This window comes from Ambystoma mexicanum, chromosome 6q (assembly GCF_040938575.1).
Source record: "Ambystoma mexicanum isolate Mex_15411 chromosome 6q, UKY_AmexF1_1, whole genome shotgun sequence".
Lineage (NCBI taxonomy): Eukaryota > Metazoa > Chordata > Amphibia > Caudata > Ambystomatidae > Ambystoma > Ambystoma mexicanum.
The window spans coordinates 387116113-387141364 of NC_090937.1; positions in this window are offsets into that span (position 1 = coordinate 387116113).

Sequence of the window (25252 nt, forward strand, 5' to 3'; positions counted from 1 at the left end):
ATTACTATAAACAACCTTCTACTCCTACAAACCTTAATCTAGGTTTTAGCTACCAGAAGCTCGGCAGCACCTAGTAAAGTTCCAACTTGTTTAGATTAGAGCTGTCACTCAGGGACTGTCTGAAAAGGCGTTGCAGGTCTTTCCACAGGTGGACAATGCAGATTCCAGGTGCACAACAACACATGTAGGGGAGAGCGGAATATGACTGCAATCATTGAATCATGTTTCCAGGGTCCCTTGCTTTATGGTGCACTAATGGGGCACTGCTTTCGTGGTAAGCAGAGTCTCCTTTATACATTTTTTATAATGCCTGGTCGAGAACACTGATCTGCTTGACCAATATAGGCACAGTGATTGAATTTCCCTGGGTACGACCACATGGAGGTCATGCTTAAGAAGAGAATAACATGCAAGACATGTCCATTATAGTTTTCTCAGGTGCTTCTCTAGTCACAACAACATCCCACGATTACATCTGTATTCTTATTGGCAAGCCTGACATTTTCAGCAACCCTTGTAGGCAATGGGAACCACATCCAAAACTGAGAAACTTTGTCAACTAACTAGTAAACATTTCTAGGGGTATAGGATGTGTTTAGCAGCATGAAGGGAGGGCTCCACAGCAATGAACACGGAATGGTTATAATGTAAGCAAAGGGTCGCCAGAAGGTCTTCAGGGTGCGCATGCCCACACTGCATGGAATTCCATGCAACGATCAAGTGTTAGTACTTCCGGATTCAGACATTTTACAAACTCTCAGGATGGAAAGATTGTAAAATGAAGCCTTGGGGATAAATACATTGAACCCCTACTAGATCAGCCAATCTTACTTTTAAACAAGAGTTTTCCTTGATAAAAGGAGAGTGTCGCCCTGATCACAAAACTATACCCTCATTCCCTAAACTCTTCATAACTGTATGGTATGCAGATTTCCCATAGCAACGGTACACCACTTCAATATACATGTAGTACAATAGGAACAAAGGACTTTGTCATGCATTTTACCAAATAGTGTGTTAACTATACATTTCGGGCCGATTCATGGAATTATATGCGCAGGAAACAAGGAACTTGCGCGCCAACTGAGTGCAAATTCCTGTTAGTCGATTCATGGAATTGAATGCGCAGGACTTGCGTGTAGTCCGTGCAGGCGCGACACGTCCCTGCGAGCCGTCGAGCGCCTTGCGTGAGTCACCATGTAGAGTGTGGGTGCGGCTTGAGCAGAGGGCTGGGAAGGGGGTGGAACACAGAAAATGGGGAAGAACATGCGAAAAAGTGGGGGTTCCGAGGGACGGCTCGCTGGCGCCCCTTGCACGTCCACAATTGCGTTAAATGACACATATTCATGGAACCGCCGGCGGAGCCTCTCGGCATAGAAATGGCCGCGCAAATCACTCGATCCCTGCGCCACCCGAAGGAAGGCGTTAAGAAACTTGCAGATAGGAATCGCAGAGCGGAGGTGGGTTTGCATGTCAGATTTAGGGGTGCATGTACTCAACCGGGGTTCCGATCTAACTTAGGAGTGCGTGTGCACAGTGTAGTGGGTCTGCAGGAACGGTTTACGAGGGTTTGCATGCAGTTTTTCTGGGTTTTAACAGAGTTACGATAAATCGGATGCATGTTGTCGGGGTGCCAGTAAAAAGGTTACGGGAGACACGCACAGGTTCCCTGATGCGCTGCTTGCGAGGGACCACAGGCACTGTTTTCAGGGTGCATGTATTAGCGTCCAGGGAGCACGGAAAGGTAGCTGTTTCTGGCTGTTTTTGCTTTGCTTGGGGGCATGTCGGGGGGCACGACTTGCGAATACGGTTACTGTGTACAGTACATTCCATGAATACGCGTGCGCGCATTTTTTATTCTGCATGCAGGCTCACACTGGGTCGTTCTCGGCACTCAGAAATTGTGGGAGAATTGCACACTTTTTCATGAATCAGGCCCTTAATCCGAGATCCAGGCTATTAAATAAGTGATATCTTAAAAGGATTTATGAAGTCATGAATACAAATCCAGTACGTCTGATAGAATAGCAGAGCTTTTAAGTCAATACTCTCCGGTGATGTATAATACACATTTTCAATGCTTACTGTGCTGTGTGTCAATTGTCGTGATAATCGAAGCCCGCAAGCACGCCCACAATTGCGCCAAATGATACATATTCATGGAACCACCCGCTGAGCCTGTCGGCATAGAAATGTCCACGAAAATCCATCGATCTCTATGTAACCCAAAGGAAAGCGTTAAGACACTTGCACATAGGAGTCTCAGCGCGTAGGTGGGTTTGCATGTGAGATTAAAGGGTGCATGTATGCACTGGGGTTCCTGATCTAGTTTACGGGTGCGCGTAAGCAGTGTAGCGGGATGCAGGAACAGTTGTAAATTCTCTTAGGTGTTTGCAAGGGTTCAGGGACTGTACCTCAGGTTACAAATCCGGGTCTGTCTGATAACTGTGAGTCTGATTGTTATAGTTTGTTTTCCTTACATTTTAAAAAAAATGATTTGTGTTTATGGTTTCATTATACCTTACACATCAAATACCTAACAATTTCTTCTAAGATAAAAAGAAAAAAGAGAGAAAGAGAGAGAAAAAATAAAATTCCTACACATTTACATACATTAGTAAACATTCAAGCATTCGAATTCACCTTAAATAAAAATGCTCCCATAAACATGTATTTTGCTTTTCCCTCGAGTCCCTTTCCTCTTAAGGGGATTTCACCCACTCATTTTCTTTCCTCCAGCAGACTAAAAGTTTTGATACCCGTGTTTATGAATAAAAACCGGGAGGATGAAAACCAGCAGTAGGTACACCCAGATAAAGCAAGGACCGCAAAGAAAAGCTACGCAGAAGGAAAGTCCCAGTTAAAAAAGCTTTTGCTAGAAAACACACACATCATTTCTCATTCTGTCATCCGATCTATTAAACATTTGTACCCGAAAACAAAATGGAGGCCTTACTTCTAGTTGAGATCACTGGAAATCAATTTGCTCTCATTAAAACTAAAATAATGTCTTGTGTATCCATGCCCTTAACATGTGCAGGCACCTCCTCTGTCTGTCCCATTCTGGAAACAGTCTACCTACCATGAGGCCTTGCTCGCCTGGCATGCCCGGTTCTCCCTGAAAAGTACAAGCGAAAACATGTCAGGAACTGCAAAGCGACATTTGGGATCGTGTTTCTCTTTTAGAATTTAGCATGCGTTATTACAATTCTGTTACATTTCGCGGAAGTCTTCATGGCAGGAGCGAGGACGGAGCAGCTGAAAGAGTGTGCAGGAGTCACTAGTACCCTTGCATTGACTCCCCAACAAATGCAGAGTTTGTGAGTCCATTTGACCACTCCAGAACTCTTTGAAGCTTGCCTCCCCAAAGCCCCAGGCGCCAGGGTGCTACATGTTCGAATGTTCGAACACTGCTCATGCGCAGTCCCATCAGCAGCAGGGGGAATGCAGCCTGGTGTGTTTCACTAGAGCTAATATGAATGCGCATGTGCCAACAGCGTGTGCGCATGCCCATATTGCGTAGTTCCCTGTCCAAGCCCTGCTAAAAGTGCTATCATTTATTATACAGCCATGCAAACAGTTTTATAAAATTAAGAAATACAGGTTCTCTTTTCTTACAGCATGCACTTTAATTTGCAATCTGAGTATGACGCATTTATCTCGTGTGCTACACATAAATCATCTAGCGTGAGAAACCCGGATTTACGACCTATGCTGCCATGTATAAAGTAAAGAACAGGTAGTAGATATTTTCGTGGTAACTATTTTTGTAGTTTTTGAAGTCGTAAGAGTCTGGAAGACATTTTGAAGGGTCCGTAAATGAAACGGTTACACAAAGTTCTGTTGGACCAACTGGAGGCTACGCCTTTCCCCTTTATGATATGTTTCCGCCTGGTGGATGGTTCCATTCTGTGCCCACCGCGTGAGGTAGGAAAACAAGCCAGAGAGCCACGAAGTGCAGTTATGTAAGGTGGGTCAGACACTGTGCGGTGTTCTAGTTGGCGAACCCTACTTCTAAAATGGCAGCGGAAAGGCTGTCTGGCGGTCGAGCTATGAAAGATGCTTTGCATGTCGGTCATCAAATTCATGACTGAGTGTGGGACGCAACCACATTTGCCTGGGAAGTCTAGCAATTATACGGAAAGGTCAGACCTACGAGTAAAAGGATGGTGATGTTGGTGCTTGGCCTACTTCTCCATTTTATTTTTGGATACCCTTTAAGCACAAACTAGGCAGTAGAACAGAAACTATAGAGACTATGCCACCCAGGCAATGCTAGGGAGGGGCAGCCTGCTACGTTTATAAAACCTGCAGGCTGTAACACAGAATAACAGGTTACCCAATGCTTCCGGCAATATCCCGTAAATTGGCGTTACCACACCAGGGGTTGCTCGGAGAACACTTATTGCACAAACTGAAAATACATTTCCACATAAAAGACCTCTCTTATTGTGTGCTACGGGTAACTTGGCCGGGGAGCTCATTCAGAGCCTAATTAATTGTAAATTCTCTTACGTGTTTGCCAGGGTCCAGTGACTGCACCTCAGGTCACACATCCGGGTCTCTCTGATAACTACGAGTTTGCTTGTTATACTTTATTTTCCTTACATTTTTCTAAAAAATTATTTGTGTTTATGGTTTCATTATACCTTAACACATCAAATACCTAACATTTTCTTATAAGATAAAAAGAAAAAACACACAGAGAAAGAGAGAAAAAAATGAGAATTCCTACAAATGTACATTACACTAGTAACCATTCAAACTTTAGAATTCATTTTACATAAAACTCCTCCAATAAACATGTATTTTGCATTTTCCTTGAGTCACTTTCCTCTTGCTTTTATGAGGGGATTTCACTCACTCAATTTCTATCCTTCAGCAGACTCACAGTTTTGATACCCGTGTCAGGGGCACAGTATGCTACCCCCCGGACATGCAAAGGTGCTCTGAATCTATCACATTGGTGATTTGGTGCAATATAAAAACATACTAATATTAGATCACCTTTAACTTCCACTTGCCACCCACTGCATGTGATCCTTCCCTTGGCATCCTATCCAATTTTCAAGGCAGTTTCAAAACATATTATATCATTCATTATTTGTACTTGGGAAGATTTGTCTGCATTTTGTAATTTGTTTCATGGTTGTCAAATGCTCCCATTACTTTAACTTCACAAAACCCATTTTCTTCTGAATCTGAGAGGAGGGACGTTGCTCCATTTTGAGTGTTGTGAGGACCCGACATCCTGAAACACAGCAAAGGTAGAAGGTGACCAGGTGGTTGCCCAGCATTGACAGCGTTCTACGAGTAATTTCATATTTTTATAGTGTAGGTATGGACACCATTTCAGAGTGCTAAATGAGGTCGTCTATTTGCAAAAGAAGCGAGGCCGAGTGGTCAAACTGCTTGCTACATTATTAACCTGCCCTCAGTTCTAACTCAAGATGACTGGCAGATTTATTTTTGCGGCTTCCTAATTCTACTCTCCATCTTTACCGCTCACATTCTTCTGATGAGGAATCTCCAGTTTTGTACCAGTCCAGGAAAATGTCTCCATTCCTTTGCTACTGAAAAATGTGAAAAAGAGTCTAGGCTAGCGACAAACAAACCAGTCCCGGCTCAGCAACAAGGGCCGTGCATCTGAAGAGAGCCACTTACCGCCACCCCGGATAATCCTCGTGGGCCGTCTTTGCCAGTGTCGCCTGGTGGACCTCTGGGGCCAGGAGGGCCTGGTGGGCCTGGAGGTCCGGGTGGCCCAGATTGTCCTTGATCTCCCTGAACAAGAGCCAAAAAGAACAATGTTATTGTCACGGCAACATAGACGTGCCACCACCCCCCTTCTTCCTTTCTGGAATGCCTCTCTCCATCTCTCCTAGGCTCCGCAGCAGTGAAAGCAGGGCCGGATTTCTCACTGGCTGCAAGGCAGTAGGCAAGAGTTAGGCTAGACGGCCCACAAAGTAGACCAGAATCCAGTCAGGCTTTCATGAGCTCCACAAACAATGTGTTTGAGAAAAATATATGTAGAATACATTCCGAAGAAGTCTATTTACAACTGGATTTTCATATTCGTTGGATTGACAAGACCAGCCCCATTGTCAGTTTGTACCAAGGAGTGCCCTTCAAGATGAGCCCATAAATCCAAAACACTGTTGTGGGTGGGAGCATCGGAGTCCCAGTGAGGGGCCTGCTCAGGCAACCCCTTAGGGTCTGGATCCAGTGGTGAATGAGGGTTAAATCCGGCCCTGATTTCAAGAAGGAAGCTTGACAAAATACCAGGCTTCTCAGCGCTAGGCACACAGTCGCGCTCCGAACCAATGTCTGTAACTGCTGGTGCATAAAGCAAAGTGTGCTATTACAGAACCCATTAGCTGGCATCCGTGGGGGCAAACAGCGTGAAGGCACTCACATTGAACAGTGTTCCTCATTCTGACTGTGCTAGCCTCTATACAAATGTACGTTCTAAATACTCAGCACACATTAAAGTACAATAAAATATTACCCTATGGGGCCTCATTACAGAAACCTTGCCGGAGAAAGTGTAACTTTGTAGCTCAAACATTGCCTTGGTGCAAAAATGCATTGAAAGAACACCTATTTGGACTGGCACATTTTAAACTATGGCCAATACTGTACAAAGTTGCATTTGTTCCGGGCCAATATTTCTGTAAGAAGGACCAGAGTGTTCTTTTGGTGCCCTGCAATGCATCTCAGACATACATTACAGATAGGTGGGAAAGCACATGCGGCCCCTCTACATAAAGCATTGCACATATATGTATTTAAAAAGTACGTACCTGCTCCGCTTCTTCTGAACAACACCTATTTTCCAAAGCACCCTCCACCCCCAAACAAGAGCAGATACATAGCAAGAGGCACAGTGCAATACTCTGCAGCGAAGAAGAACAGGCACACTTCTAATAGATCAAGCACTACCTTAATGAGCCGGCGTTTAATGAGCTGCTGATCAGCAGCCAGAAAGCCATGATTGATCTTAGGAAACACCATCTGATCAGTCAGGTGAGGTCAGAGATGAGAGAGTTGGAGGAAAGACATCGGGAGGCCCCAAGGAGGAAATAAAGAAGATACAAGAATTAGAGCCGCAATAACTAACAGAGTACAAACCTGGTGCTTCCACTCAGTGGTGAAGACTCAGTGCATCACACTCACCACCATCCGCGGGGGCGATTTCATTGCCCTCACATGCGAATGTGTGAGGTTACACTATCAGGCTAAGCGTGGGTGGATCCAATTCAATGCTTGCCATCAATTCTTGTTGAGATCTCTAGACTATCTACAGCAATGCGCACAATCTGTTTGTGTTCAGTGAGCGGGCACTCCACATTAGTGAGTGAGGATCACAGATGCACTGATTCTGACGTGGAAGCACCTGTTGCACTTACAGTCAGGCCTCCGGGCGGTACAATGATGCATGATCAGCCGAGTCATGTCAAGGGCAACTTTGGTTCTCGGGATCTCTATGATTGTTTTGTATTAGTCATGCGTCGTGGAGTGACACCTTGCAGTGAATCGGCAGCGAGCGGACCATACCATCCATGCATAACTGATCCCCAAGTAACTGAGGCTGCGATTGGTCATGGTGTGCCCGCTCCTTTTGAGTTGACCACACCCACTTGAGAAGCAGGGTCGTGCCTTACATGATTAGTGCAATTTTCATAACTCGGCTGGTCATGTTGGCATGTGTGCTGCTGAAGGCCCGACCGGAGCATGCACATGTGTCGCCACAAACCTTGACGGTGAGGATCTGATTACTATGTAGAGCAGCCACTGTGGGGAAGCCTGGCAGACCCTGAAGGACACAACACAACATTGCACCAAAACAAAACAACAACACGGAACAAGCGGGCCAACAGAAACAAAACAAATGTCAATAGCAGGTCCCAGGGTTGTCAGCGCAGCTTAGGGTTGCTGTAGCGGGGTCATTTTAGGAGCGCAGTCCAAACGGTATTGTCAAAACAGGGAAACAAGTGAAAGACATAATGCACAATTCTCCACATGGTAATGAAAGTTCTACAGACTTTGCCACTGCGCCAGACATTCTCTGCGATGGACTCTAAGCTCTTGGCTGCTACCTTTTGCTTATTGAGAAATATTGTAGGCGCTGTAATAAGGAGCCGTTCATTAACCTTGTCGATAACAAATGTATTGTAATTGCACTGTGCTCTATTTAGGGCATAGCTGTCCCTTTAAATAATACATTATCTGTGCCTCAACCTAGCTAGGCCAGAAAGAGGGCATGCAAGTATTGCTTTTATTAGTATCTGGAAGGCCAAAGGATGGCAGTATGACGACTAAAGACACTATTTTACCCATAAACACGCATTCACGATCGTTGCCTGAGAAAGGCATCTATTTTATTTTGAGAGACGATCAATCAAGACCAGTAGATAGATGTAACCTATGCGATGCTTGGGAGGGACTTGCCATCTGTCCAGGATCACACGTAGCCCACTTCAAGGGGAAAAGCTATGAAGAAGCTTGCCCTAAACATAGGCACTCCCTGCACTCAGCATCCTGCTGGGCGAAGCGGGAGAGTCTGCTGTGTGAAGAGATGAGTGGGCACCCCCACTGTTAATTTGGGAGGCTCTTAATGTCGGTAGGTAAATTCTGAGGCGCACTCCAGAAAGCCCAACGTGGCGCCATTGGGTGTAAGTACAGATACGATGAGGACTGAGTAGGGAAACTAGGTTCCTTCAGCGTTCTAATCAGGTAAAACTAGTACTGTGTAATCTTGCAATTACATTACTTGTATTGTTCTTGAACAAACAACGTCAGAGAAGCAGACATGAGACTGCGGGCCAATGCATTTCAGAAATACATCCTTGATCAGGCCCACTCTAATGATGGGAATAAAATAGTACAGATGCCGTAGATATAGCGAGTGTCCATGTTTGGGATGAAGCATAAAAAGCCTACTGTAGACAAGAAATAGACAAATGAAAACCGAGATACAAATTCGGAGAAAGCAAAACATTGAGGTGTGTCTAAGAGGCAGGAAACCAGAAAAGAGTTTTTACCAGATTGAGGAGATCAAAAGAACCACCATTACTGATAATGGCGGTAAAATGTATGACGTCTACCGCATCACAACACCCCTCCACTGAATTTCTGATTTCATTAATAACGTATGTTTAATGTAATTTGCAGATGGCGTCCGCCCTGACTCTCTGTGAATGGGTGTGCCTCTTTCTGTTCCCAGGCCAGAGTCCTGTGGAGTGGCTGTCTCAGCGGGCAGGGTGCTACCTGCCCTTACAAAGGAACAAAGCGAGGCACCCCACTAGGCTACCTTGCTGCCAGCCACACCGGATCCAGCCTGTCTGGGGAATACACATAACCCTTCCACAGCTGAACAGGGCCCACAGGGCGACACATGTGCAACATCAATGTAATGTGGCTGGGAAAACTTTGAGAGATGCTGGCCACCATTCCCTAACTCAGGTATGGTCTATATTTACATTTTAGTGTACCACCAGGACAGGATCTCCAGAGTTATGCATTTTTGGTACAGGGGTGCATATTTTAAATGCCGCCCCTGCACTGCAGAGATCTGGGTGTCACTGCAGCAGTCAAGAGTGCACCTGTGACCTCTGAACCTGCTCTGTGCCACTGGTGGAGCAGGTGCTACAAATCAGGATACTGATGTAGAAGGGAAGTATACACACTATGCTTTTGTCATGGAGCTTTTGACAAGGGAATCTGATTAATAGAAGATTTCCCTTTCAGAGAATAACCGGCATCATTTTATTATTTACTACAAATTAAAAAAGGCCAGGGCTTCTTCCATAACCTTGCCAGGGGGCAATTCCTGACTCAAAGTAGCTAAAAAGTACCCATAACCCCCATGCATTCATTGATGGGCCTGGACGGCGGGTGTCTGGCCAGCCACAACAGTTTATTAATGGCACTAGATGGCAGCAAGTGCTCCAATTCCATCATCGCCCCATGGATCTGCTGGTGACAGCCTGAGCAATGTGTAAAGTGGGTACCCATCCACTCTCTATGCCCACTCTAGCAGATTCTCTCCCACCCAAGGCCCTCCAATGCTTTCAGGCTTTGGGCAGCTAGTGACCCACCACCAGCATCCATGTATGTATGGCCTGGGTAGTACACACTATTATTGTAAGGGCAGGGTGTTTAGGAGGGCAAGCTGTACCTGCACATGTATGTGTTAGCTTTAGTGGGTAGTGAGTTCCACTGTACACCTCAAGGTATTATGTCCCAGACGGCTGACGGTTCACTCACATTTATTGAAGGGTCCGGTTGGTGGGTCTCACCCAACATCCCCACCATTGTATTCTGCTAGATCCGTTCCTTCTCAGGAGAGGATCTGGCAGAATAAATTATCCTATGCTACACTCTCTCCCCGAACACACCCAAACACACCCAAACACACACACGAGAACACTCCGGCTTCTGGCATGAGGTAACATACACACACACACAAGAACACTCCGGCTTTTGGCATGAGGTAGGGAGAGATGAACAGTCCACATCAACTCTTCCATGACTTGATTGACTTGAATGGTGGATAAGACCTACTGCCAACATCATGGCATTTAAGAACCATCATTGGCATCAGTTAAGCAATGGGTTGGACAGGGGTGGGGGGGGTCCTGCAAATGCCCACAGAGAGCACTTGGAGAAGCAGACAAGCAACATTGCTGCCCTTTATCTTGCTCCACTCTCGTTGCTATATCCCAAACCCACCCCCCGCCACCCCTCAGCACTTTGTTATGCTGGACAGTAAGGAGGGCAGATGCCTACTGCCCAAACAAATGCATTGATGACCAAGACAGAGGGAGAGAAATGCTACCCACATAAATGAATATAATGCCTTCACATCCCTTAAGTGCCCAAAGCCCACAACAATGTAGTAAAGGCCCGGGGACAGTAGTGCCATTCATTCATTAGGTGGCATTATATCTGCCACCTAAATCAATGTGTTATCACCCTGGGTGGCAGGTCTTTCCCTGCCAACCGCACGGCGCTGCTTGGAAAGCAGAATGACCCTCTGGCTAATTCCTTCCTGCCCACACTGGCCTTCTTGCCCTGTGACACTATGCTGAGCCTTGATAACAGCAGCTGGCACAATCTTTATAGAGCTTCATTGAGATGGATTAACATGCATTTTTACTACCCACTGGAGGTACTCTATTCATCTACCTCAAAACAAATTGCCTTGCACAGGTGGGAAAGTGAATCTGGCTCCCAGGTTTAGTGCGGCTCCGGCAGGCAGACTCAGAGTTTGCCGATCCGGAAACAAGGGTGCTGTGTACCATTTTCCATCATAGTTCCATTAGGGAGCCATAAAACATGCCATTTTTAAAAACCACCTACTTTATTTAATGGTGTATGCTTGTTAGCATGCACCCAATTGTTTTTCTACAGAACTTGAAATGTGCGCACTAACAATATGCATGCATCTGCCAAATGGCGACAACCCGTGTATTGATGGTTGTCTTTAAATCTTAGACCCACAGTTGCAAACCGCTGACATTTTCAAGCCTCACATTGCTTTCCCCATCCTAAGTGGAAAAATACAACTGTAATCATACTTTTTGCTCACGTGGCCCAATCATTCATGCCTTTCGTTATACTTAGGCTAGCCCACGCAGCTCATTAGTTACATCCTTTCCATTGACAGGTTCACACATTTCTCGTTTCCCCCTTTCTCCTGACATCCTTTCTTTCCCATCTTCTTCTACTTATTGTCATTTTCTTCCAGCAGGCTAACGCCTGGTGACCCTGGGGGGTTTGGGAGGGGGGGGGGGACACAATATGCCCTAAAGCTCTATGAAAGGCACTTTCAGATCACTACAGTCTTGATTCGGTGCAAACATGCTCAACGATTAACTAACGAATGATTTGCTTCTTTAAGGAAGTGCGTATTTGTCTTTGTGGTTTAATATGCGATTTGTGTACTTTTCAATTCAATTCTTTAGAACAGTTGTTTGCAGTTGTAAGACCAACATTAAAGCATTTGTGTACCAGCCAGCAAGCCCTGGCTGCACCATTTAACTGAAGTGTGTGATCCTGGGTAACTCATTAGGTCTCACGGCGCCTTATCTCCAAAAATAAGGGTGCCTTATAATTAATCATTTCATAGTTCACGCTAATAGAACACCTCTATCAGGATTGAATAGACAGTGGTCTGGCTCCATATGTAAAACTCGCATTGACCATTCATACATTGCACATCGTAAAAGTGCTGGTCTCTTGGCATCCTTCCAACAGCTTCTTCTTACCCATTGGAACTCGATCACGCTCGGAATGCCCCCACAAATCTCCAAATTTGCGAATCTCCCAAAACATGGCTTTTTCAACACCTGACCAAAGACTAATTACAATGGTGGATCATACCATCACACAGCCCTCAACTCACAGTACTGCGCTACTGTTAAAAGATGCCAGCCTATATGCCGGCTACCCACACTCTGTACAACGCTCCACTGATCTCGAGCTAGGTCCACGCTTTAAGCAATAAAATGAAAATAACAGAAAATAATAATAATAATTTAGCATTTATATAGCGCTACAAACCCTCAGGTATCTGAGCGATGCTTATTATTACCCACGGTGTGTGGTGCTCATTTATCGACCTTGGAAGGAAGCTCGGCACAGATGTCAAAGCGAGCGCTCTACTTGCTGTGCTAGCGGACCGGCTTACATAATGGTTACTTAACGTTCCATGATGCCTTTGAGAATAAAAGATGTATAACATTTTCTGTGATGTCACTTCCAGTGACGTCAATACATATGCAGATTAGCCCCCGCACACCTCTTTTGGCGCACATGTCCTCGCAAATCCCAGAACTGGCTCTGGGAGGAAGGAAAGGCAGGGAAGTTCAGCAAGGAGACAAGGAAAGGCAGGGAAGTTCGGGTTGGAGAGAAGGAAAGGCAGGGAAGTTCAGGTTGGAGAGAAGGAAAGGCAGGGAAGTTCAGCAGTGAGGGAAGGAAAGGCAGGGAAGTTCAGCAGGGAGAGAAGGAAAGGCAGGGAAGTTCAGCAGGTAGGGAAGGAAAGGCGGGGAAGTTCAGCAGGGAGGGAAGGAAAGGCGGGGAAGTTCAGCAGGGAGAGAAGGAAAGGCAGGGAAGTTCAGCAGAGAGAAAGAAGGAAAGTTCAGGATTTTTTGGCTGCCACCGAGTCGAAAATGTGCAGTCACTAGATTTGTAAAGGGGTGAGCCGCGATCAGTGATGAGACACTTGTTGGGCAGTTTGAGCACCGTGGGGCTGTGGGGTATTTCTTGTGCATGGTGACTCTGTATGAATCAGGGTGCTCTTATTTGTGGTACCCTTCTCATTTACGTGGCGTGTGAAGGGAAGTCCGCAATCCAAGGGGATAGTGGGTTGCAGCCAGCCCTCAACCACACAGCGGGATTACCCCTTACCAGAGAAGGGCAGACTTGAGAATCCAGGGCAGATACCCAGGGAAGAGGGGCTGGAGGGCAATATACCCCGCCGCTCGCCCTCTCCCTTAACACCCAGGTGCAGCCTACTCTCTGCTTGAGGTGAGCAGACAGCACTTTCCCCCTTTCCTCCTGCCTCTGCCAGTGGCTTTTTTACCCGTGGCTCTTTCTGCCTTTCACTGCTCACACGTGCTCCCCATACACACCTGCGCATGGTCTTTGAATCCCATCACACACTGGCCGGTGATAATAGTCTAAGGTGCTTCCAACTGCACAATGTAACACTAGTTTTCTCAGAAGATGATTGAAGGAGATGGTGAATGCCACCTGCCAAGTGGCCTTTAAAATGATTAACTAATTCCCAGTGCCACGGAGAGTGTGCGTCTGCACACAACAGCCACCAACATGTGGCACCACAGTATTTGTTAGAAATACCACAATCATTAAAAAACAATTGTTCCGCACCATTGGCTGTTTGCGAATGGCTGGCATAGTCACATCTCACTGTATGCATTTGAAAATCTAGGCAGGTCTGCCATGCTATAAAACTGGGCTTCACAGCAATGTGCCAATGCAAGACTTTGACGAATCAGTGGTTACCAAAACTAGGAAGAAAGCCCTCGTCATTGTAAAGTTGCACTGGCCCTTGTCGCTGCTTAAAGGTATGAGCCTAGAGCTCACACACAACACAGAGCACAGGAGTCAGGCACCAGCCCTTAAGTAGTTTACCTGTTTGTCTATTAATGCGTGTCTCTCGGTCTTCTCTGCTACAGGCAGGGTTACATGGTGCAGCCAATAGCAAAGTGACACCAGATCACGTGGGGGAGAAGGCGCAGTGGGGCCTGGAACTCCTTACAGCCCTGAATCTTGGGTGGGGAAGCAAAGTGAAAAAGTGGACAACAAAAGTGCAAATATTGTGAAATAAATTGGAAAGCTCAAGGTACATTTCAGTAAAGTGTGTAGAGAGGGACTGTGGATCCCGTAGACCCCCCTGGAGGAAAAACTGTTAATTCCTTACTTGGGGTACAGCTCAGATGGCAACTGAGCATAGAATCCAGAAGCCGAGTGGTTTTGTTATGGATAACCCGGAAGTTAAACTCCTTCTTAAATAAAGCACCTGTGGTCTTCCTCTTGCAACACACCTATTGATCTGAGTCTGTTGTTGGACGAAGAGCAAAGAGGGCTGCTGCAATGGGACGGGTGGGCTGCAGGCCATAAGGTAAAACAGGGGACGAGGCAATAAGATGTATTTATTTATTTTCATATTTGTACTTTGGTGGTAAAGGACGCAGTGGTGGAAATTGAAAAAAATGGTGGGGGATCCCACAAGGGCCTGCATGGGTGCTGTTGCGGGGCGGTGCCCGAGGAGGCAGGCTTTAGGGGGCAGAGCTGGCAGTTGACCTCCGATCAAATGAAATGTCCAAAATAATAGTTTCAAACGGTGCTATTTCCACTTTGAACCACTTGCATGGCACTGGCGATGACTTACTTCACTACGCGGATAATAGATTTGAGCATTGTTGCTGAGTAAATATTCTTTAAAATGCACAATTTGCATCCCAATTTATTTAAAAAAACTTCCCCTTGGGTACTATTCAAACAGGGAGATTTCTGTTCGCCATAAGCAACGTTTTCTTTTACTTGACCCACACCCGGCACAGCTCCTGCAGCTCCCCTCAGAAAGCAGTTGGGTGGCTGCATCATGTGGGATAGTTTCAATGTTAATAGGGGTATTTATTTATTAATGCAATGTTTGTTAGATACCTGGGTCACCAGAGTAAGTTACAGTTTGCTCGCGGGCGCTATATTTTTTCTTCTTTTTTTTGTCCCAGCGCTGACTCTGGATGAATCCCGAGATCCGGCTACATGTCTGGTGGTGGATATCGGATCTGGCGAGAGCCGGCCCAATCGCCTGCGCTGAAAGGACAGACTGTCACTGCTTTTTGTCATTAGAACACAGTGCGCCATTCACAATACTTGTAACCAGTGGCATCGCTAGGGGGGATTTGGGGAGGCCTGTGGCCCCCCTCTGAAATCGTAGCCTCCCCCTAGTGCCCCCCTTACTTAAGGGGAGCAGTGACCTTGTTCTCTGAGGTGTTATTTGTGACACTCACTAAGGCAACTGTCTGCATATCACACAGCAAATACTCCCCTTTTGTCTCAAAGCTAGCTGTGATCTTGGTATGCATTCTGGCATTGGTATGACCATGAGCAAGAGCCATGAGTCTCTGTCTCTATTGTCATGATAATTGGAGCAGTGGATGGGTGGCTGAATGGAAAGGGGAGGCTGCATGCTGTGTGGGTAATGGGGGTCATTTAAATGCATTTTCTTGCTTTCTTCGGCCTTCATAGCACTATTGTAAAAGAGTGTCTTGGAGTGAAGGAAGGAAAAGACCCAGGTAAGAGGTTTGAATTGGGAGACCAGAGAGGAGATGGGGTCTGGGTGGGGGGGGGGGTTTCTTGCAAAGGGCGCAGGGCAGAAGTAACATTGTTCCTCGACTTTTTTTTTTTTACACTTCGACCCCTGCTTGTAGGAAAGGCCTGGAGCATGACACTGTATGAATCGCAGCCTGCTGGCCGGCCTCCCTCTGCCACTCATCTCATTGCACGAGGCCAGCCATCGCGTAACTTTTTTGTACACATGATGGCACACAGTCAAGTGGAGTGGGAGACATGGCACTTCATTATTAGAGGCAGCTAGCAACCCCCACCACCCCCCACCGCATGGTGGCTATGTGCACACTCACAAGTAAACACGGATTATAGTGGCCCTATAAAGCACGATGTATTCTAACATGGTGTCAGGGAGGGGATGCATGTCTCCCCATTGGTAACGTCCATCAGATTGTCTTGCCTGTACATCAGATCACGTGTCTGGAATCCTTAATTATAATCATCCACTTGCTTATTTATTTTTTTAAAGTGTCCACGCCACCATTCTCCAGTAAATGAAAAACACGATTCAATTGTTTGGAAGTCTGTAGGGGAACAAAGCATCTTAAATCAGTCACCTGATTGCAACCTGATATGTTTTCTTTTAGTGTAAAAACAACCCGTACAAATAGGTTCAAAATAAAAATAAAATGGCAGACTGCGCTCTCTCTCATGTTTCCAATTCCGAACCTTGCTATTTAAACGTATGTGTGCAATTTCAGGCTGGCCCATTACATGGGCGCAATAACTCTGACGTGCCACTACCACTACGAGAATACCATTTCTGAAGCTGCTGTGCACTTTGTTCTAGACAAGACTTCGAGAAGAGAAAAGAAGGCAGCAGGTCTCAAGCCACGTGTTGTGCTGCTTCCCGAGCGCCAGGGAGTGGATAGCTGGCGCAGAATGGAACCTCACAGATCCCAGATGCAGCTGCGCGACGTAGACGGCGTGGAAGTCATGTGACTTCTGTGGGTTATTGAAACACTAGTGGCGCAGCCCAACTCTGAGCTTTACAGGGTGGGAGGTCCAAAGCGACAAGCCTTGACGACCGATAAATCTACTACCAGACCTTTTGTGCCTTGTCTGGCGAGGACCAGTCAGAGTTGGGAAGCCGCCCTTGGTCGGCTGGTACAGTGGGAACACTTCATTCAGGTAATTTGGGGAGGGCCGAAGTCTATCTTTGGTAAAGCATTTTGAAGTCAAGTTGCTGCTTCACCAGCATCCATTAAAGTCTGTGCTCCAGATCAGATAGGAACCCAGAGTAAAACAGAACACTTCCACTGCACTTGTCATCAGGGTGACTCCCCATTCATTAAGCAAGTGATTGGGTAGCACCTCAGCACACAAGCATCCACCTTCCAGTGAAGGTGGTTTTGCTGCTGATCTCAAACAAGCAGCCTGTAGACTGAGAGGGGCCAAAGTGGACCCTAACAGAGGTACTACACCTGTAAACACAACTTCTTCCAAGCATATCTTTACATGGCTCAGCTGCTGTAAATAATGTTTTAAGGAGAAAAGGCCCACTTTCTCTATTTCACCACTGTCTTTGTGATAGGATTCACCTGCATTACTTCAGAATCACCTACGAGCACATCACAGCTTTCCCAAACCCTGCAGCACTGCCATTCCTTTCCGGAATGTAGTGCTCCATTATTCAGTTCTGGAACCGGAACCAGAAGCACTCCACGTTCAGTCCTCCAATCACCCGCACCAGTATGTCCTCTCGAGAGCATCTTCCACTGTCAACCCCAAACTGCAACCTCTCTCTACTCCAGCGGCTCTTGCAACCCACTCTGCTAAAATCATATCAAGTTGTCAAAGGAACCCGTATAATTGATTTGAAAACGCAGCTTCCTATCCTCATTGTCTGCCCCCAACATCAGTAACTTTGCGATTCACCCTTTTGCCTACCAAATCTCAAGAAGCCCGAACAAAATGAGGTGCTTCTAAGCACCAGCCCCAAAATCGTCCATCGTCCCCGCCTCACAGAAGCATGGGTCATCACCACCTGCAACCTAGTCGTCCCTGTCCTTGTTGGCTACCATATACTGATTACCGAAAGAACGCAGACAGATGTGCCATCTTTTGCGGCTCATCCATTCATCTCAAAAAGCGTAACTTTGCCCCCTACAGCCCCTTTAATCATCTCTGTGGGCAGTGCCTCTCCAGCATCAATGATTGCTGCAATCTGTTCTTGACCACAACAGCTGGTGGAAGCCACCTGAAACTCAACATTGATCCCCAAAGCCTCTCTCAGCACATGGCCTGGCCATCTCATTGCAAAGACCATATTTTGGATCATGTTTGTGATTGTGATCTCTAAATCTTTGTGGCTAGGCATTTTTCTTTCACCTGATCCTACTACCTCTCCACCCTATAAAAATGGACTCTCTTCTAGGCCACGCAAAAACCTACTGTTCAATCCCCAGAATGTAGGCTTGGCCTAGGAAACAGCTTGCAACCCAAAACCTAATCGGTCATCTGTAGAAATCCCTTCCCTCTGAAACCCTAACTAACTGTCCTCCATTGACACTATCAAGCCTGGCTGCACTATGACTTTAACAATCTCCTCTCAATGAAGACCATCAAAGTAAGCCACAAAGCTCGTGAAGCAAAATGGTCCAACCTTTTCCCATTAAGACCTAAATAAAGAGATCAAACTTTCACTATAGAACGAAGAAACTCCTTCTTTCTACAAAACAAGGCTGACTACCATATTCACCAAGGATTCTGCAGCCCGTTCATATACCAATCCAAAAAAGCATCCCTATCTTCCCGAATCTTAGAATCTAAGAATCCTCAAGCAGAATTCTTCAAAGAGCTCTCAGAACTTTATAAACCCCGTTATCAAGTAGACATCCATTCCCACTCAAATCTCTGTATAGACTTCGCCTTCTTAGATCTTTACCAAAATCCAAAACATCTCTAAACCCATCACCTACCTCCCTTCTCTGAACCTTCAAGGATTCCTAGGAGATTGTGCAATCATCTGCCAACCCATCTACCGCCTACTACTGGACATCCATGGCTCATCAAACCAGTCAATTAGAACACCTCAAGTCCACGCAAAATGCAGCAGTCGACCGCGTAGATCCCTTAGCCCCACTCGCATTCGGGTACAATTCAAACCACCCACCATCATCTACAACGCCCCATGTGGCTGCAGCCAGAAGTTCCTGATCTCACAATTCTCTGTCACTCTCCAGGCCTCCTCAATCATCGGACACAGCAAGAGCCTTACAGAGCCAAGCAAGCGACACTGACTAGAGGGGGGTGACCAATGTCCGAAAGACATACACAATATGTTACTGTCACTGGCAATCCGCTCACACCTGACGCGTCAATCCAACGTTCTTAAGGCGTAGTTTGATAAAAGGGCTGGCTGCTTGTAAGCACACCCAACATTGACAGGTAAGGGAACTGAGGTACAGGGCTATGAGGCGCTTTTCTATGACCATTGGGTGACGTGCAGAAGCCGCGCTTGGAGACTCAGGACATTGGGTTTCTCAGGCTCCAATGTAGCCACTCTGTGGCAAGAGCACAATCCTTTCCCTCGCTCGCTCTTGAGCCCTGCGCTGTGATGACATGAACAGTGCACACGTAAGAGCGACTTAAGCACATACTAGCATACTTAAACATTTTTCCAAAAGAAATGTGCATTTTATTGCTGTTACATCATCAGTCTCTTACATTTTGAGACATTTCAGATTTGATCAACACAGTTATCAGCCAAGCTGTGACATCATAGCCATAGCGACACAATGCACCATTTCCCTTCTGGCATCACAGTGATCGGGCAAAGGGTGTACAGGACCCTTCTTGCATTGACCCTGACAGTCTTTGGTAAGCAATGTAACCTAAACATGATTTTGTTCGCCCTGTGTGTGCGACTCGCTCTAGCCAACAGCAGGCATTCCTGAGGGGAGCGAGAGTTTGAGAAAGCGCTCTAAGAGTACGACTCATGCTTGCCCTCTTAGTGAGTTGCACTCATACGAAAAACAACATCACTGCTCACCACCCTAGCTACTCTTCAGCAGGCAGAGACCCACTGCTGGACTTGGAAGAATTACTCATGGATTCCTCCAGAGTGGGAGCAGAGGGCAGTGAGGGTTGCGGGCATAGGGGTGCAGTCAAGGAAGACCAAAGGCTTGTAAAAAGTTCAGAAAATAGAGGCCTACAAGAAATCTCGGTTTTATAACGATTCCTTGACGTGTGCATACATTATATAATAAACCAACCTGACAATATATGAGTCATTATAGTGGCATGTTCAGCAAAAAGTGTATCATTTATTTCCCTACAATGAATGGGAGCCTATCTTTACAATACTATAAAGTAATGAGAGATAAAAAGTCACAGTGTTTCACAACTGTACTTCCAAACATGAAAGAAACACAGTAAACGTACACCATACGATTACCCTTTTTGTAGCTATTGTTTCCCCACAGCGTGCAGTTTTATGCAGGCTTCCCCTTTTTAATCACCCACCATTTGCACCTTTAAGTGGCATGCGACATACCAGGGCATCCCCACACCCATTAGACCCTGATGTCGGTGTCTCCACCAATCTAGCGTTAATCCTGTTTCCATGCACTCCTCTCAGCTCAGAAGCCAAGTCTCTATGCAATGAGGAAAGCTGATCACTGCATGTGTAGTGCTGCCTGGCGGCTCGGCCATGAGCTTTTGGTTCCCCGAGTTCCTGAATCCTGAATTTGAGGAAATCCTGCTCCATACATCGGCAAACTCACACTGTGAATATATGCCTGTCTGCTTTTTGTAGTCAACAGAACACTCCACAACAAGTACCTTTGACCTGTCCGGTTTGACTAGTGACAGAAATAAGAAAATATGAGGTACACTCCACTACCACATAAATGGCAAACCTGTACGGAATTCTCCAAAAATGTGCAGAAGGGGGAAGTTAATAATGGAGACAACATGGCCATTATTACTCACTGCTTCAGGTGAGAAACAATGCAGTTTATTTCTTTGAAACCTTTATTTTCGCATTGAGGAATCAGAATCTAAGAATTCCTACCATTAGAAAGAAGCAGAAACAACAGTGTATTCCTTTTTTGATGCTTTGTTTCTATCTGGCATTTCTACTGGGTGGGTAGGAACGGTCCCACTGGCTCATCAGAATATCCACTTTTTCTCCTGTGTCTAGATTGCCTCATTTGGTTATTGCTGAAAGTGGTCCACTTTTATCCCATACTGCCCCCTCTGCCCACTTACTTATAGTTCCTTCTTCCAGTCTTCATATTGATTATTCTCTTAACGCATTTTGAGTTATTCCAAGAGCGCTGACCCAGTTCTTGAAGCGGTGGAGCGCGGTGCATAGAGCAGGGATGAGGAGAATAATCAGGTCGTTTGGAGAATCAGCGTGGTTTCTAATTCTGAGATTTATTACATGGGTTGAAGGGGGTCTATGAATAGGGAGGGGTGCTAAAGGTTTGGCATCTCTTAGTTGCAGTGGAACACTTTTTTCTTGAGCATATGTGTCTTGAGTTGAGCCCTGAGCTGACCGAGAGTTATTTGCTGAGAGTCCCCTGACAACTACAGCTTTCAAAATCTATGCAGAAGACGCCCCGCAACCCCACTGAAAGTTCACCTTGAAGACAACCCTTGCTTCATTTCCACCTTATCAATCTGCCTGCCCACCACGCAACAGTTGCCCAACCCCTCGAGAGCCGGAAACCTGACTGGTTTTCAGGATCTCCCTCGTTAATATTCATGAGAAAACATTTGGATACATTAAGAATCAGTGTATGCAAATGTATCTCACAAATATTAATGAGGGGTATCCTGAAAATTCGACATGGATCTGGCCCTCGAGGCCTGGAGTTGGACAACTCTAACCCCATCGGAAATAGAAGACTTCCCGCAGCCCCGCCCAATCATTAGTCATCCTTAGCCTGGGGCTTCCCATCCGAGCCCCCCCACCCCAGCTTCCTGTGATTAAAGCTCAGCACTCAGGAGGGAACACCTCTGCCTCTCCAAGAAAATAGAGGTATTGCCCACCCCCTAAAACACATGCTGTGAAAGACCCGTCCAGCCCTTGACTGGAACCACACAATGCAAATAATTCAGGTTTCAAGACTCTATTACTGCAACAGCATGTACACAGGCTTACCAAAAAGGAGATCAACACATTACAAGAGATCAGAACAGATCCGCTCAGATAATTTTCAGACAGAAATAAACACCATCGCATCTCCAAAGCGCTCCAGGATCTTCATGGGCTCCCCGTAGAAGATTGCATCGAACTCAAAGGCATGTACATCACATCGAGAGCCTTCAGAAACATAAGACTCATCTACAGTGGAGGTGTCTGTGCAAAAATACACTCCCCCAAAACCTCTATGTTCCAGCTCAGCACTCAGTCTCGCAGAAAGAAACATGATCAACAAATAGACCCTGGCCCTGAACTTTGGCACTCTCTCCCCCTGGAGCCAGGGCTTGGACCAGATCACCTGAAGTTCCGGAAAAGGTTGACAGCTCTGAGGTCCTGCAAGGCGTTGCCCCAGAAATGACCAGTGCCTGCCTCTGTTGTGAGCTGCCCCTTCTGCCGCATTGACCGTAGCCTGGCCCTATATCGTCACCCCTAACACTGTCAGCGTAACCTTCCATGCTGTGACATTTTGCCTGTGAGGACCAACCTGTCTTGACATGAAGGCTGGAATGCACTGTAACAGAGTGTTTCTGATGTTTCCACCCTGGCTTCCCTGCTCTTGACTCATCTAGAACACTAGCGAATCCGATCACCTGCCTCTGCCAACCTTTGCTGTCTGCTCCCAAAAACACATCCTTGCCTGCATCCCCTTCTATTTCTACTTTGCATTATCCCGTACACCTGAGGCATATTATTAAGTAAAATGGTTGTTCCAGAAGCTGCTAAGGTAGGCAGATGGTTGCCTGCAGACGAGTTCTTCAGTGCAGACGTATAGACCCAACCCAGCTCCCGCATGACTGCGGGTGGTGCAGTCTTTGGCAGATATTGCCAGCTTCCAGCCAGGGGGGCGCTCTGGTCATCACAGCCTCGTATGTGAAGAGGTCTATAAAGCGCACCACTGCCACGCAGTGCTGAGGACCATCGCAAGTGATCGCTGGTGAACTGAGCTGTGGAAGGGATGTCACGCATAAGTGTGTAGGGGGTTGAAGCCAGAGCATTGGGTGGGCCCGGCATGGGCCAGATCTAAGGGCCCGATTCTCAAAGATATGCACTGGAGCCAACCAGGATATGCCTGTGAGCATCTCACACTTGAAGGGATGTCACGTATACATCTGTAGGGGGTTGAAGCCCGAACATCAGGACGGGCCCAGCATGGGCCAGAGAGCCTCTTGGGCAAGAAGCTAAGGGCCCGATTCTCAAAGATATGCACTGGAGCCAACCAGGATATGCCTGTGAGCATCTCACACTTGAAGGGATGTCACGTATACATCTGTAGGGGGTTGAAGCCCGAGCATCAGGATGGGCCAGAGAGCCTAGGGCAAGGAGCTAAGGGCCCGATTCTCAAAGATATGCACTGGAGCCAATCAGGATATGCCCATCAGCATCTCACACTTGCAAGTGATTTGTACGCCTAATTCACAAGACCTAAAACTGGAGGCAATCTGAAGGTGCCTGGCGCATCTCTGAGAGGCTCTTGAGCAAATCTGTGTGAACCAGTTGTGCGTGTAGGCATCAGGCAGCTGCTCCAGGCATCGCCAGACGCCAATCTGAGGTTTGAGAATGAAGCCCTCAGTGTCACCCGACGCACCAGAATACGTCATAGAAAGGCGACTCCTTTCTAAAGCATTCTCCTGCACCAATGGGTGCACCGAAAGCAGCAACGCACCTCCCCAGACATACCATGAAAGCCACACTGCTGTCTGTGCAGGCTGCAGTACTCTCCTTTTGTACAAATGACAGGACTTTAAAAATGTAAGAGAATATTTTTTTCTGCGCCTAATTTCCATGCATTTTATTTTACATGTCGGAGGCTATTTAGCATAATGACGCGATTACAAAGTGCATTAATCAAGGCTGGCAAATGAGTTTTGGCATAATGAGCCCATAATGCGATCTTTAAAAAGCAATTTAATAACATACTTTTAATATAGCGTGTTTTCATTACAGCAGTGCCCTTTCTGCCAATTATGCAGGAAAGTGATTAGAACGGTTGCTGGGGCAGCCACACGCTTACTGGGGTTCAGCAGTTACTGTTCTTGTTTGCATCGGGAAAGCTCTTAAAATGTTTAAAGGTTTAAATAATACTATGGTTTAAAGTAAATGTCTTTTACGTGCCTGGAGACTCACAGTTTGGTGGTTAGGGGAAGCAAACCACCAGAAGTGAGAAGGTTTAGCATCACACAGTTTGTGTGTGGCTACTGGCAACACTGACCTAGTTTGCTGCTCTGGCTTCATTTTGGCTTTTTTTTAGGTACGGGCGTCAAACTCAGAGACAGGATCGTGCTGTCTTTCCCAGAACCTAAAAACACCCGCCGAAAGTGTGCACCTAACGTGCTGCAATAACTCGAGTCTAAACGGGCCAACCACGGAATAGCGCGAGTAGTACGGCCATCCACGTTTGCGCGCATGTTTTCAGGGTGCATGTTACACTGTACGGTGGGCCAGTGTCTTGCATTCGAATTGTGCACTGGACAGATACTCAGTTGGACTGTTGATCAAATGTGGCCTGGCTTCCCGGAGAGCGAGATCTGCACTCTGGAACTCACAGCCCCTCCATCTTACTTGCTCTTGTGTTAGAAAAAACCAAAAGGTTTGGCGTTACATACGTTTCTTGCAACACCTGCGTTTGTCTGTTTGTTCACTCATGAGCCCAGACGCTCCACAACCTCCTCTTCATTCTCCAATTCTCACAATCACATGAATAAGTTTACCTCATTCTGGAACATTCCAGAGAAGCTGTTTATCCCGATTTACCCATTCGAGATCCTGAAATCTCTCTTCAGACTAGGGGCCTACCTATGCATTACTGCCATTTAGGGATCATCATGGGATCACAGTTATGACACCCTATTGCTTCTCTGGAGACCACACATTTCAGAGGATCTAGAGCCCCACCTCCCCCCAGTCTCTGGCACCAATGAGAATGGAGAGATGTGTGGCTTATACACCCTCACCCCCAGAGGAGCCAACAAGCACTGCTTATCAGGGATTCAGTGGCACAGCAACTGATGGCCGGGGCATTACCTGACCGTTAATGCCCCCTGCTCGGGTTATATTGCTTAATTAAGTGGCACAGCAGCCAATTTTCTTTCACTTTATTTGATTTATTTGCATTTATAAAGCGCACTAGCAGCTCAAGGGCATCGAGGCGCTGTTACAAGAGGGTGACTTAGTTACAAGAGTACCAAGATAAATTACTTTGCTACATGTGGCGTAGCA